The sequence below is a fragment of the Leptosomus discolor genome, chromosome 12, assembly GCF_034619465.1.
Source record: "Leptosomus discolor isolate bLepDis1 chromosome 12, bLepDis1.hap2, whole genome shotgun sequence".
NCBI lineage: Eukaryota > Metazoa > Chordata > Aves > Leptosomiformes > Leptosomidae > Leptosomus > Leptosomus discolor.
The window spans coordinates 21,193,895-21,207,986 of record NC_141402.1 but is presented as its reverse complement, the minus strand read 5'-3'; positions in this window follow the sequence as shown (position 1 = coordinate 21,207,986).

The following is a 14,092-nucleotide window of genomic DNA, read 5'->3' as shown; positions in this document are numbered from 1 at the left end:
AACTAAGAAACACAGAGCCCAGATTTCTCTTACCTGGCAGTTAACTTCTTTAGGAAAGAGGCTTGCCTCAGGAAACTGTTTGTAAGTGGTGCATGTCTACCAATATAACATTTTTAAAAGCACTAAACTAAATAATTATGCAGTCAATACTTTTCATATCAATTGAAGTTTAACACTGTACAGACAATACCTGCTATATTGTGCTATTTAAGCATACAGTTTTAATTGTAATAGTATTAAACATTTTCCATGTTGCTACCGAGTATTAAAATACTAGCCTCAATTTAAGTATTTCCAAATAAAAATTACCCTCTCTAAATTAGATTTGCTTATTTTCTGTGTAAACTCTACCAAGCGTATATGTGTGTATACACACATGTGTATGTATACAAGTATATGAATGGCTTTTCAATGTCAGTCTTTGTAGCAAAAGCTACAGTGCTTGCAGTGCAAGGTGTACAAGAGGATTTTCACTGCTTTACAGAACTGAAAGGTTTATCATCTATGTTTCACCACTATAGGTAATTTAAATGCAGTGCGCTGTTTGGAGCCTTACAGTTCTGTTTTTGTTGTTAGTTTCTGCACATAGAGAAGCTGGTGCATGTATTGTTAAGTCCTACTCCAGAACAACTGAGTTTGGAATAGAAAGGATTAATAAAGAGACTGAAAAATTAAAAACTAGGTCATAAAAAATATTTTCATGACTGTGTTAAGATGCATAGGCTTTAGTTTCTTTTACTGTTGGGTTTGAAAGCTTGACAACGGGTAAATGAACTTGTGAAGACACTGTATCGGAGTCTTAAATGCTCTCTCCACATTCTTGAGCAGGTAGTGATAAATGGAAAGATGACAGAAGAAAATTCAGTTGCATTCCATGAAAGGCACTCTTCTCCTGCCAGTTAATGAAAACAACCTGGGAGCTTGTAACTGCACACATTTGAGGGGGGGGAATAATTTTAGTTTTACTTTTTGTACAGCTCTGTAGGAGCTGTGTTCTAGAGTTAATTTTTAGAGCAAACTTGAATTCACAGCTAAGCAGTGGTTGAGTGAAAGTGCTGAAACACCCTTAATAATGATATTGCAGATGCTGTTGCTTCAGTGAGTTTATGGACTGACAATTCATTTGAATAGAGAGCGCAAGCCAAAAGAGGAGGTTTTAAAACAGGGATCATACAATGGACTGTTGTTGCCTGCAGACTGTTAGGTAAGCGGTGATAAACAGAGTGCATGTTGATGGCAATTGTTGTGTGCTCCGGTTTTGAAAACTTAATTGTGTCTTCTGGCAAATACAGCATTGCTACCGCAGGGGCTGCTGTGAGCCTGTTGTCTGACCTCACTCGTGTAATGTAATTGCAGTTAAATGCCCAGAGACATATCTAATCTTTTGTTTTGCCCACCTATGTATCTCTCTTGCTACATGGTAATTCTGCATGCTGTCGCTGCTGGTGCTGCTCTCCTGCTCTGTGTGCAGAGATCAGAAAGGGAGGAAATTCTGATGACCAGCTCCAAGTTGCTCACATTCCTCAACATTGCTCAGAGCCCCTGTTGTTAGGAGACTGTCGTGTTTCCATAGTAAACTCTGGGTCTGCAGCCTGAAGCCCTTCAGGGTGGAACTTGGCAAACAGGCCAGGCCTGATTTGGCTGCTGTTGATCTCAACTGCAGAAGTGCAAACTGAAAGAGTGAAGTGAGTCTTCTGGGGGGTTTGAAATGGATATTGCATCAAAGATACTTTGCATGGCAGAAAAAACTTTCCGAGGATTCTTGTGCACACACACACTTAACATTTTGTTGGGGAAGAGGATTGTTCTTATTAAAGAGAATTTTCCTGAGAGGGAAAAAATGTCTAAACAGGCAGACAGCCCAGCTGAGATGCTCTGAGCTTGGCCAATTAAAGCTACACTGCAACAGATGATGTGATACCCAACAAACTTTATTTCTAAATGCAGCATTTCTTACTTCAAGAATCATAAGCTCTCTATAGAAGAGAGCTTTACACTAGTGAAGACTGCAGTGCTTGATGGGAAGTTTGGGTGCGGATAGCAATGTGGCTATGGCAAAAGGGAACCTCCTCTGGTCTCAGTTGTCAAGAAGTCAAGATTATTAGCCTCAGCTAAACTCAAGGAGTTTTAGATATTGCAGTTTCTGGGTGTCCAAATGGTCTGAAACATGTAAAATGTGTAACAGCAGTGGTGTTTCAGAGCTTCTGAATTGATTTTGTGGGGTTTTTTCCTTCTCTTTCTTCTTTTTTTTTTTTCAAGTTAATTTAGCCATTCTGCTATTCTAACCTATGCAGTAGCCTTTCATGCAAAGTTAGTTGAGAGGTGAAATTCTGGTTTTGTTTATTTAATTGTATAAAATTTACTTAACAATAGAATTTTGTGCAGCAAACCAGGTATTTCAGAGTGAAGAATGAGTGTAACTAAAAAAAAAAAAATCTCAATTTTAAGAAGTTTTAAGCCAGAGCGTACCCAAATTCTGTTCTCAAGGTTTTTCCACACTTATAAAGTCTAGATAGCTGCTTTGTGCATGTTAACTTTATTTTTAACTTAATCTAGGAAGTAGGAAAACCTTGGCTAAACATGACTCACAAGTGATAAAGCCTGTGAAAGCACAGAGAACCGGACTACTAGAAGCTTGTTGTGCTCAGTGTTGAATCCTGGTCCATAGGATAGGCTTTGTGGCACTGCAGTGTTAAACTCTTAATTTATCTGGTGTTTGAAAAATGACTCACACTGAACACGCCTATTAAGTAACTACTAGTTTCTTGCATGATTCTTTCCTGCCTGTAACAATGACAATACTGGAGACTAATTGAATTGTTAACTCTTCGTAGTCCTAAATCTGGCATCATTCTTGCAAGCTGAGAGCTGCAGAAACCTTTTGGTTTGCTTTCTGGTAACCTGGGAACAGTTCAGGATCCCAAAGACTATACCAGGCCCACGGGGGACCTCTAACATTGCAGGTAGAACATGCAGTGCAGAAAGAAAATGGCTCTGTATATCTTGGTGAAGAAGAGCATGCAAAAGATGCAGAAGCTGCTAAAGTGAAGGAGTTGCCTGTTGGTAAAATTGTGACTATCAATAGCAATGCTTCCATTGGCTGGCATGTGATGTTAGTCCGCATCCATGTTACGTCTCCTGTTCTCAACACCACACACAATTTCAGCTTCTGGAAGCAGTTGGAGGGTGTTTTTGTTTGTTTGGGGTTTTTTTTAGGTTACTCTGGAGGTATGAGATGTGCCTCACTGAAGTTTGCTGTACTTGGGTTGCAGACTTATCTATTCTACGCCATTTCCTTTCATCCGTCCATCCATCCATACACGTATACCACTTGAGCTTTGTATGTTGGGGCTTTTTTTTTGCCATGAAAAGATATGAAAAAGCTACGGTTTACTGCCTGATCTTTGCTCTAGAGAAGGTAGAGAGTTCCTAAGTTATGAATTAGTGATACAACCCCATGCATATTACATTACGGCAAGGAACAGTGCAGCAAGTGATGTGTACTAATTCAGTATAAACTAGCACAGAGTGGCACAAAGCTACAGTATTCTGCAGTATTTGTGAACTGCAGCGTTCTAAGGGCTTGACATGGCACTTTTCTACATAAAAAGGCTTGCATTGTACACAAAGTTGTGAAAGAAACCCTGCTATTTAGTGTTTCAGCTGTTTTTCTGTAGGGAGTTAGTATTTGCTGTCTAGATTGTTGGTGTTTTTTGTTGTGGTGGTGTTCTTTTTGGTTTTGGGTGGTGGTTTGTTTTTTTTTTTTTTTCCAGAACTGATGAGAGATCTTGCATGATCAGAACAGTTCTGCTCACAACTATGGGGCTGACCCAATGGCAATGAAGTCTTAAGTCAAGCATGTAGTGAATTTGTAGGTAATTTAGTTCCATCTCCTCTTTACATCAACTTAAGAATAAAGCTTGTTCATTTTAATTTAACACTATGTCTGTATACGTTGAATTCGCATGTCTTCTTTGAGCCATGAATAAACATACTGACCAGTCTCCTAGTGCAATGTACCACTATGTTAGAAATAACTGACTCTTGAAGAAAGAGGGCTGATATTAAAACTTGCCTGCTTAGCTTGGACTGTATTGCAATTGTTCTGAGTGGAAAGAATTTAGCAGCTTCAACTAATGCTGATTGTGTGGAATATCAAGCATCTGCTGATGAAAGGCAAAAGCCACTTCCTGTCTTTGAGCATAATGTGGTTTCTGTAGTGTTCCGTGATGTTCATTAAAGGCCTCCAATCTTTGAATTGCTGCAAGAGAATTGACCAGTGGTGTAAGTCAGTTTTCTACCTACTGAACTGTCACATTGGCCCTGGAACTCCTTTAAATTCATTTTCTTAAGCTATTAAGGCTCTTCCATGATCATTTTGTTGCAATGTGCTGCTTGGAGCTTGCTCTGGCCTGCCATTGCAGATGTGGTAATAGTAACCTGAATCCTTGAGCTCTGTCAACTTTGGCAAATCTTGCAGAGGCAGTTGAAATTTATCCCTTCCAAAGCAGATGTGTGATGGGATGGCTGTATGTCCATGTCTCCTCTTCACAGTATGCATGATCACGTTACTTATGTACAACAATGGGGATTTTTTTTGTAGTAGGTCCATTATTTAACTTTTTGCTTTGGCTCTTTTTGCCCCTTCTTCTTGCCGCAATTATTTTTGTGAAGACTTCAGCTTGAACATTCAAAGTACTGAATATTTCATAACGCAGACTTCTCATTTCCTACTCAGTGTTTAGAGCTACACCTACCATTGCAGAGACAGGAAATCCCCTCAGTTTCAATAGAAAAGTTTTCTACTTCCCCTCTTTCATCCTGCTGTATGGTATTTACTGTAACACAATGTATGCTGCATCTTTCCCTAAAGGAGAGAACTAGTGGTTTCATTGCTGGCTGGTAATGCCTAAGCAGCGAGTCCCCTGTGGCGGAAGATATTGTGGGTGGTTGCAGTGATAGCAGCTGCTTACTAAGTCTTTGCTGCTTGGAGGCAGGAAACTAGTTATGACAATGAGAAAATAGGCATATTAATTCAACTTGAGAATCTGAAGCTAGCTAAAGCTTAAACCCAGGTGATTTTGTATCAGTGCGTATACTTATACTGGCATGAATCCTGCTTAGGTTTGCTGTGGGGCAGAAAGGGTTTGCAGATTACTGTCCCTTGTACACTCTCATTGAGAATGAGATACAAAACTGCGAAAGCCATACACAATCATGCAGCAAGATCTGTACTGACTGTGTGTCACCATTATTCATAAAGTGATTCCTTATTATGATTAGATAACATTGCAGATTTCTTTGTTTTCCTTTAACCTTCTCTGTGACCATGAAAACAGTTTGAAATTTATTTCTTTAGTGTGTATTAATTATGAATTAAACTTTCTGATATGACTTTAGATATCTTCACTGGATTTGAATGAGTTTTGTCTTGCAGTACAGAGGGGAAACAAATGATTTTTATTTCTACAGCTACTTGCATGGCTGCATGTTTACTATACCAGGCAATAGCACACTATCAGATCTAAATCAACTACCTCTAAGTCAGAAATGGTGTTGCTCTGCCATCTTATGGCAGAGTGAAAACTGAACACAGCACTTCCTATTTTAGTTTCAATAAAGATTAATATATGCATATTAACGTGGGGCAGCTGGAAGAATAATTAGGAATGCAGTTGATCCTATTTTTGTCTGTATTTTAATTAAAAATAAATGAAATGTACCATCTTTGTTCAGTAATCCTGTTTGGCTTAGTTTTTGCCATCTCTCGGAAATTGCTTTTTCTTTGGACTTGGGGTGACTTTGTGCTTTCCGCACTCTTACATTACTCTGGTAGTATAAGATAGTAGACAGAAGACTAAGTTCTGTTTTTAACTTTGCTGCAGTCTTCCTCTCTCTCTGGCTGTCTTTTTCTCTGTCTTCATTTCCATGTTTAAAGGTGGGGACTGTGAATCTTGCAATCTTTCACAAACCCAAACCCCACTACTGGATTTCGGCCTGGAAAGTCCCCCCAAAGACTTTTGAATCCACCTTTCTACAGTTCTAGCACGATATAAATAGCTTTGAGCACGTTGCTTTGTCCTTATTCTCTCATCTTTTCTGGCTTGACCTCTTAGTCTAAACCTGTAGTTGGGGGCTGTGAACCTGCTTTCTGATCTCCCTGTGCTGATTGCATTTTCCCCTGGGTCCTGAAAAAAAGTTATTTAGCCATGGAGCCCAAGCCTGGCCAAGAGCAAGCAGACTGTGGTTATGTGCCAGTTTTCTGTAACAATGGAAGCTTGTCTTTGTTGACTGATCAAGAGCAAATACATGGATTACTTTTGGACTTCCTTCTGGACTTTTAAGCTGGTTTGACAAATCATTCATCTCTGATCGCCTACCACTTGGATTCGGTTCTGCCTCCTTTTCAGGCAGTGGTACCCTCTGTGAAATGGGCTGTACAATGATACCAAGAGTTTTGGACTTCGCTGCTGAACTTGGCAGGCACCTGGAGTGTTGTCATTTTATGTGCTGTTCTTGATGTGAAGTACAGACACTGTACTGGCATCATAGCCATGCTGGCATCATGCATTTTTACCTTAAGTATGTTTCTGAAAAAGCATGCAAGAATGCATCTCACTGCTGTTTGCCTGAGGTGGCGTATTTATGTGTTTTGAGCATATTCTTTAAGTGCTGTAATACTGTAAATGTTTTTCCTGTGTTAAAATCTGACATTAAAATGTATTTACTGTGTTCTCCAAAAATCAAGTAATTTCTCGGATTTATTTGGGACCATGTATCTGTTATGCATCAATTTAATGAGATGTGCAGTTGATTTGATGTAATTGTTATGAATGTCTTCTATGTAGCAGACAAATTCTGCTTTTATACCTTGCTTTGTTATGATGTTTTCAACCTTGTTGGAAGGTAGTATATAATCAGAGCTTGCTGGCAAATGTATATCTGGGGCAAGAGTACCTGAAGTTGGGGAGGGGAGACAGGTGAGGACTGTAGTCTCACTTGTATTTGTTTCACACCAATACAGGGAAGAGGATGTTTGGCCCCATCTCCTGCCTGATGTTACATTTTCATCTGTCAGTTATCAGTATATACCTCATTTACAGTGTCAGGTATAAATAAAAAAAAAATAATGTAGTTATCAAAAGGCTATACCAGAGGTGATTCCTCATGTTCAGCTTTTACATTCAGCAGTTGTTTGTGTTTCGTGATAAAATAGTAAAGCCATCATAGAAATGCTTAATCAGAGTGGACGTTTAGATGTTGAAAACGTAGCATGTCCAGTTACGGTTTCCTGGTATCAAGCCCAAAGATGAGAGAAGCAGTACACGAAGTGTGAGCTGATACCAGTATAGGTAAGCTGTTGAGATGGTCAATATAAACATATCGGAATGGTATCTATCAAGAAGATGATTATGAGGGGACAAATAATAATACATGTCTATATTTTTTTAAATGGCTTAACGAGTTAAACTGAAAAACATTCTGTTCTTTATCATTGGTCATGCTGAGAGAAGAAATCATATTCTTGGAAAAAAATTTTCTGTCTCCTAATCTACAAAGCCTGCTTGATGAACATTTCTTCAGCCAAATTGTGCCAGATTGCACTAGCATAATTTCAACTGTCCTTGTCCAAGCGTGGTACGATACAAAACGTGCTTGTTAGTTGGTGTACTTTGATTGCAGCAGTTAGCTGTATGAGGCATCCTTAGGGCTCTTCTCTGTGCCTGCAGTATCGGCAGTGGGAGGGAGGTAGAGGTGGGATGGGAGGAGGGCTGGATGGACTCTGTTGTCTGTGCGCAAAGCAGTGCAGAACAGCTGAGACAGCTGGCAGCAATGGAGGTGGTGTTTCTCTGGGGCTTTACATCTCACACCCTTTGTGCTCCTAACTCCTCTGTGGTATGGTGCCTCATGAGCTCTGGTTCATTGCATTTCAGGTTTTATTCTTCTGGATGTGAAAGGGTGCTAAATATAGGGTCTAGATACCTGGCAGAACACAACCAGTAATTGCTAGTATGTTAGTGTAAAATAGTACAATTGTATGAAATTAATGCTTTAGTATTCTATTTTTTACTTATCTTTACATTGAGGAGCTGCCACTGTGCTAAAGATGGTGCATTTCCTTATCAACAAAATATTCCTGAGGGGATGCTAGATGTTTGGGAGCTAAGCGACCAGGATACTTGCAACTGTTGCTGGTTTGCTTGATCCATATGCCAGGTTTTCCTTAGCTGAAAAGTGTTAGTATCGATCTTTCCTTACAAAACATTTTGAGATTATTCAGGCTAAATGCTTGAGCTAAGCACAGTTTTGTTCCCTTTCTTCATTTGTCCTTTCCCAATTAATCAGTTATGCTGTAGATGTAAGGCTGGACTCTATCCAGGGGAAGCTTTGACCTGTGTCTTAATGCATTGTGCTTTTTGTAGCCTACAGTATTTTTGCATTTGTTGGCATTGTTCATCTTGTTTGATTTTGGTCTTGTTTACTTTGAAAGGTAAAAATCTCTGTCTATGAGAAGAGTTAGCTGCAAAAGGAAAAAAATATGTCATAGCATTACTCACTGCAGATGCACGTAACAGCCTGTATCCACAGTTACCGTATATCAGTGAGCTGTTGTGAAAAGTGGGAAAAGGCCAGCGGTGTTGCTTCTTTTAGTTCTTAGTTACTGGTTGATTTTGGCTAGTATAGCAATTGCTGCGCTTCGCATAGTGAAAATTAGCTCAGTGCGTTTTCCTCTAAAGTTGTGCTCCTTGTTTTGCACAGGAGACTCAAATAGATCTTGAGGCATATCCAAAAGCCTGAATTAAAGAGCATATGTTCTGGGAAACAGTGTCGTGGGGCGTTTCTGTGAGCTCTTATTCCACCAAGTACTCTTTTGAACATTCTTGCTATTGCACACTTTGTTTTATGCCCTGACAGGTCAACTGAAGAATTTAGAAGGATGTAGCAAGTTGAAGTAAAAGCATTATCAAAAGCCAACCTTTCTTGTTTTACTGCTCCCTCTGAGTCCCTGCTTTGGTTAATTAGAAGTAATAAAATGTAACTAACTGTCTCTCTGTGAGGCAGGAACAGTGGCCCTTTCAGTTATGCGGAGGGCTGTAACGGTAGAAGGGGAGGAAATGTTAAAAGCACAGAGTCTCTCTCAGGAAGTAGTCTGCATCCAAGGGAATCTGATATATTAGGCTGACTAATATTTGGGAGGATGCAGAGTAGACGTAAGTTGTGCAGGGGTGGTAGCAACTTTGTCATTTGAACTATGGAGTTACTAGGTGACTGTATCTTTTAACTTCTGCTATGCTGCTGCTAAAAGTCTATAAAGATACTTTGCTCTTTCAGGGATCTTCACCCTGAAAAAAGGGACTTCATAATCCCCAGGGCGTGAGAGTTGATACTTAAATATTTAGCTGAGACGTGTTTACTCACCAGAACCAGAAGCAGGTTGTACCAAAGCTTGGAACAGAACTGAAAACTCTAGATCTGTTTTTAGGATAATACTGAGTCTAAAACCCTGTGTGGCTGAGGTTTCATGATTGCTTTAGATGCTTTAAATTGTAAGTGGAGGCTGCAATCAAAAGGAATGGACTGATCTGTCTAGTGCATCCGTTCATTCCTCCTCCTTTGCATTGGCACTAGCATTCAATTCTTGGCTAACAACTTTGATCAAGAAACCAATGCAGTTATAAAAGTCAACCCAGTTACATAAAGAAAGAAGAGTGTTCAGCTCTCCACGCAGCCAGACCAGAAGTGAGGCTAGCACAAGGGGAATGGCATCAACAGGCACTTTCACAGGAGATGAGGCACAACTGCCTTCTTGGTAGCAGCCTAAACTTGAGTTGGTTTAAAGTTATCGTGAACCTGCAAGCACTGTAGGAACATACATCAGTTCTTTGGATTGCATGTGAAGCATTTGTCTTGTGTGTTTTCAACACTTACTGTTTGTCCTTGGTATAGTAGAAATCAATTGGCAACACTGTTTTTATTAATAGATGGAAATGAAATAGGTTCAAAATGGTGCTGGCTTAAAACTTTCGTCTCTGATCTTTTAATAAATATTTATTTGCTTCATTTTCAGGCAAACATTTTATTTCCCCAAAAATGTCCCAGTGACTGAAAAATCATGGATATGAATCTTTCTGGAAAATGAATTGATAGCATTTAGCATTGTGAGCATTATTACTGCAAAATTTTCATTTGCAGATCTTTGTTACAATGTTTACCCAAACCTAGCTGTAATCCTAAACTGTAAAACTAGCTTAACTAGGATTCATGTGGGAATGTTGAGGTGAAATTCTGTGGTTTCTCTTTTGCAGGAGGTCAAGTGAATTTATCAGTGATCTCTGCTGGTCTAAAAAAGTACACGAATCCCAACTACATGAATCCCAACTGAAGGTGTAACGTGGCAGAACAGCATGGTTCTGCTCTGAGATGAGACTGTATTTTTAGAGAGGGAGAGGGAAAAACATGGTTGTGAGTTGAAGAGTTACTTAATGTGTTGATTCTACAAAATGAGAATTTCAAGGAGGTAATATCCTCAGCTTTTCAATACGTCAATCTTTGAAGTAACATGAAGGCTTTGGCTGAAAAAAGTGAATGAAAATTTAATCTCAATGTGTGTGTGTGTGGTGGTGGTTGGGTTTTTTAAGCATATTAAAATTGAAGTGAGTTTTGTGCTGCTGCTATTCAGGGTCTGTTATATGCATCTTAATATCTTCTTTCATTTTAGGGAAATGGTACGCAATAATAGGCTTATCTTGAGAATTAAACTTGATTTTTTTCTTGTTACATTAAACTTGGGCATAATTCGAATCAAGTCATTGAATTACAATAGGCTAAAACTGGTGAAAAAAATTGTTGGAAAATCAGAACTCATGCACAACTATCAAAACATAAATATATTTAATCCCTCTTAAAACTAAATCTGCCTTCAGTTAAGAACTACTGGATTCATAAACGTAATACATGAATGATAAGATTTTTAATATTTCAAGACATTATATCTTGTTTAAAATATGAAACTGCTGATTTTATTGAGCCAATAGGTTTTCCAGTTTTCTAGCAGTGGCCTTGCAAACTGTTCAAATATGATCAGCTCACTGTGTTTTAAAAAAACCAACCAACCAACAAACAAACAAAAACCCTAAACAATACCCCACAACAAATCAACAAAACCAAGCCATGACTGAACCCAACAAAAACCAGTCCAATTTATATGTCTTTTCTACTGATCTTCTAACAGGTTAATTCCTAACCAGTATTTGCTGCTTGTTTTGCCCTCCCCCCACTCTGTCCTTCACTTCTTGTTCCCTCTTCTCTTGAACTTCACATTGTCACTAGGTGGATAAATTTTTCACCTTTCTTCCTCCTCAGACAGGAGGAGCAACGCGAAGCAACTTTTCTAGCAAGAGCATAAAGTGTTTTTTTTATGTCTTGCACTCTGTTCCATCTCAGTGGTCCACTAACCTTCATTGAAAAGCAGTCTGCGTTCCCGCCCGCCAGTCCTCGACCCCCTTTAAAAACCCCTCAAAACCAGAAGAACAGAGCAACCATTCTGGAAGGTTCTGATGAATATTGTCTATATTCTTTGCTTTCTCTTGTTCTTAAACTTAGTTGTATGGGTGTGTCTTTATTTTTTTAATAACCTCATAGGCGAAACAGCAGCTATATACATTTCTACAGCATCAAGTGTACGTTTATTTATGAGCATTTTATTCTCCAAGCACACAGCAAAAGCAGGGACAGGCCAGACTGACTAGCATTGATCAGCACCATTATTGTGGGGCTGGGGACTGGCTCTACCTACTAAAACATGGATTGGGCCGTTTTGGACAGTTAGTGATTTAATGGCTTTGTTTTTCTTACTTCAGAGGTACAGGACACTAACAGGATACAAAGCCAGCTCTGCATTGAGAGTCAGAGCAAATGCGCGGATGGAGATCAAGTTGTAAGATTTGACCTTTGCCTGCCTTTGAGGAATGATGCTGGCTGCCAAAGCTGCGAGTTTTGGGAGCAATAGCAGCTACCCAGTGGGGGAAGTAGTAAAGTCATTAGTGCCTCTGTCTGCACACAGGATAAAAACAAGACCTTCAGGAGATAAATAGGTAGCAAAAGAGGAGAATAGTAGGACAAGAAAGCCTGCATGTCTGTTTTGCCATCCCAGATAAGGAGCAGGTTGTACAGAACGTGCCCTTCTATGCTTTTTCTCCCTGATGTCTTTGGCTGCTGCACAGTAAGTGTTGCTTCTCTGTCGTAAATTTGAAATGAATGGATTGTTTCTCCATTTGCCAGTGGGCCGGATGTTTCTGTTTCATCAGTAATGTGTCAGATGTGTTTGCGCAGCATTGTTTATAACTGCAGAGACTGTTCATGTTTCTATATCATCCTGTTGGATGGCATCATTCCAAAATATGTCATTGTGGTGGGTGATCAGCAAACTCTACTGTACATGGAAGTAATTTTGGGGGTTTGGGGCTTTTGTTTTGTTCATGCAAGATACAAATGAATTCATGAAGAAAAGCAGCCTTCAAAGTGTTTGATTAAAGCTGGAATGATATTGATGATGCAGGTTTCAGAAGTTGCAGAATTGAAGATCTCCACAGGACCAGTAGGAAAACTGCAGTCTCAAGAAGTTCTGTATATTTGTCACAGAAAAAACAACTGCAACTCAAAGATTTCTCGGTCAGGGTTTGTATTCAGTTGTTTGTTATGAAATAGCATATTCGGAGTAAAAGCTGGTTTCTGTTTGTCCTCTGACTGGCAGAAGAAAACAACAACAAAAACCTAGAACTGAATAAATATATAAATAATGGTTGAGATGTTGACTGATGGTGGTTCAGGGGGGTATTGTGAAATACTTGGCCAAATAATAGAACATATTCAATAGAGTGGGGCTAATGAGGCAAGTATAAGATTATTTTCTTTGGGAGCCTAAACGTAGTTGAAAAACATGGATCTTGTCCATTGTGATGGTAACTACGAAAAGAAACTGTTTAATTACTGTTGCAACTTATTTTTAAAGAATATATATGTTGCATTTACCAGTTGGAACCTTGAAAAAAATGTGATTTTGGTAAGTTATGACTATGAAGGTGTTCAAGACTGAAAGTTTGATGCACTTCCCGTGTGAAAATTACATTTTTTGTAGAAATATTGAAGGTGGAAATACTGAATTATTTTTTACAAAGAAAGAGGAAGCTGAAGACCTCAACCATTTAAGCTCCCCAAAAACCCACAAGCAATGTTTTTCCCTGCCTTGTATAAATATTTCTTTGTTCCTAGGTTTAAATATCCCTTGCCCTTTCTAGCACAAATGAGACTTGTGGCTTCTCTCATCCAGAATAAATCTGTTGCTTCTCTTGATGACTTGGTGCTTATATATTTCGTATGAACTTAAGAAGCTCGGATAGCATTTCAGTTGTATTTACCACTTTGTTCAGTCATTCCCAAGTCAGACAATACTTGCTAAAACTGATGAGACTAAAGTTTTAAGCAGTGAATTTGCAGGGTGATTTAACTTATGTTTTCTGTTTTGTCAAATCTTTTAATTTAGCTGCTGATGTGTTCCTTTTTTAGGATTTGAATAGCCTTCTAAAAGACTTGCACTTAAATTACTATTAAAAGTCGAGCTTAACCATTGAAGTGACTCGGAACTGGTGCTGCTGGATGCGGCAATTCTGAAATATTTTTAAAAGCTGAACCCTGTTCTCCTTAGTTGCCTTTCAATAACGGGGTGTAAACACTGCTTTTTTTTTTTTTTTTTTAAATTGACACTCTGATGCAGAGAGCTGTCTTTGTCTGGTACAACACTGAGCATGCTGTCCACAAAATGATAAACCTTTTGGTATGTTTCTCAGGTCTGTAAAATTGTCTGAATATAAAGTGTGCATGAAATATCAAGTCTTGCCTCTTCAAAAGCTGTAGAAATCGTAGGGGCAGCCAGCAATTGACATTGTTCGTGTGTGTTCTACTTCGATGTGTAGATCAGCTGGGTAAGTGTTGCTGGCAAAGCATGTGATGATAACTTTGTTTTGTCGTTTTGCCTGACAAAGCTACTTTTAGGAAGGATTTTAGCTAGAATTTTACAGCAAAGACTTCATGA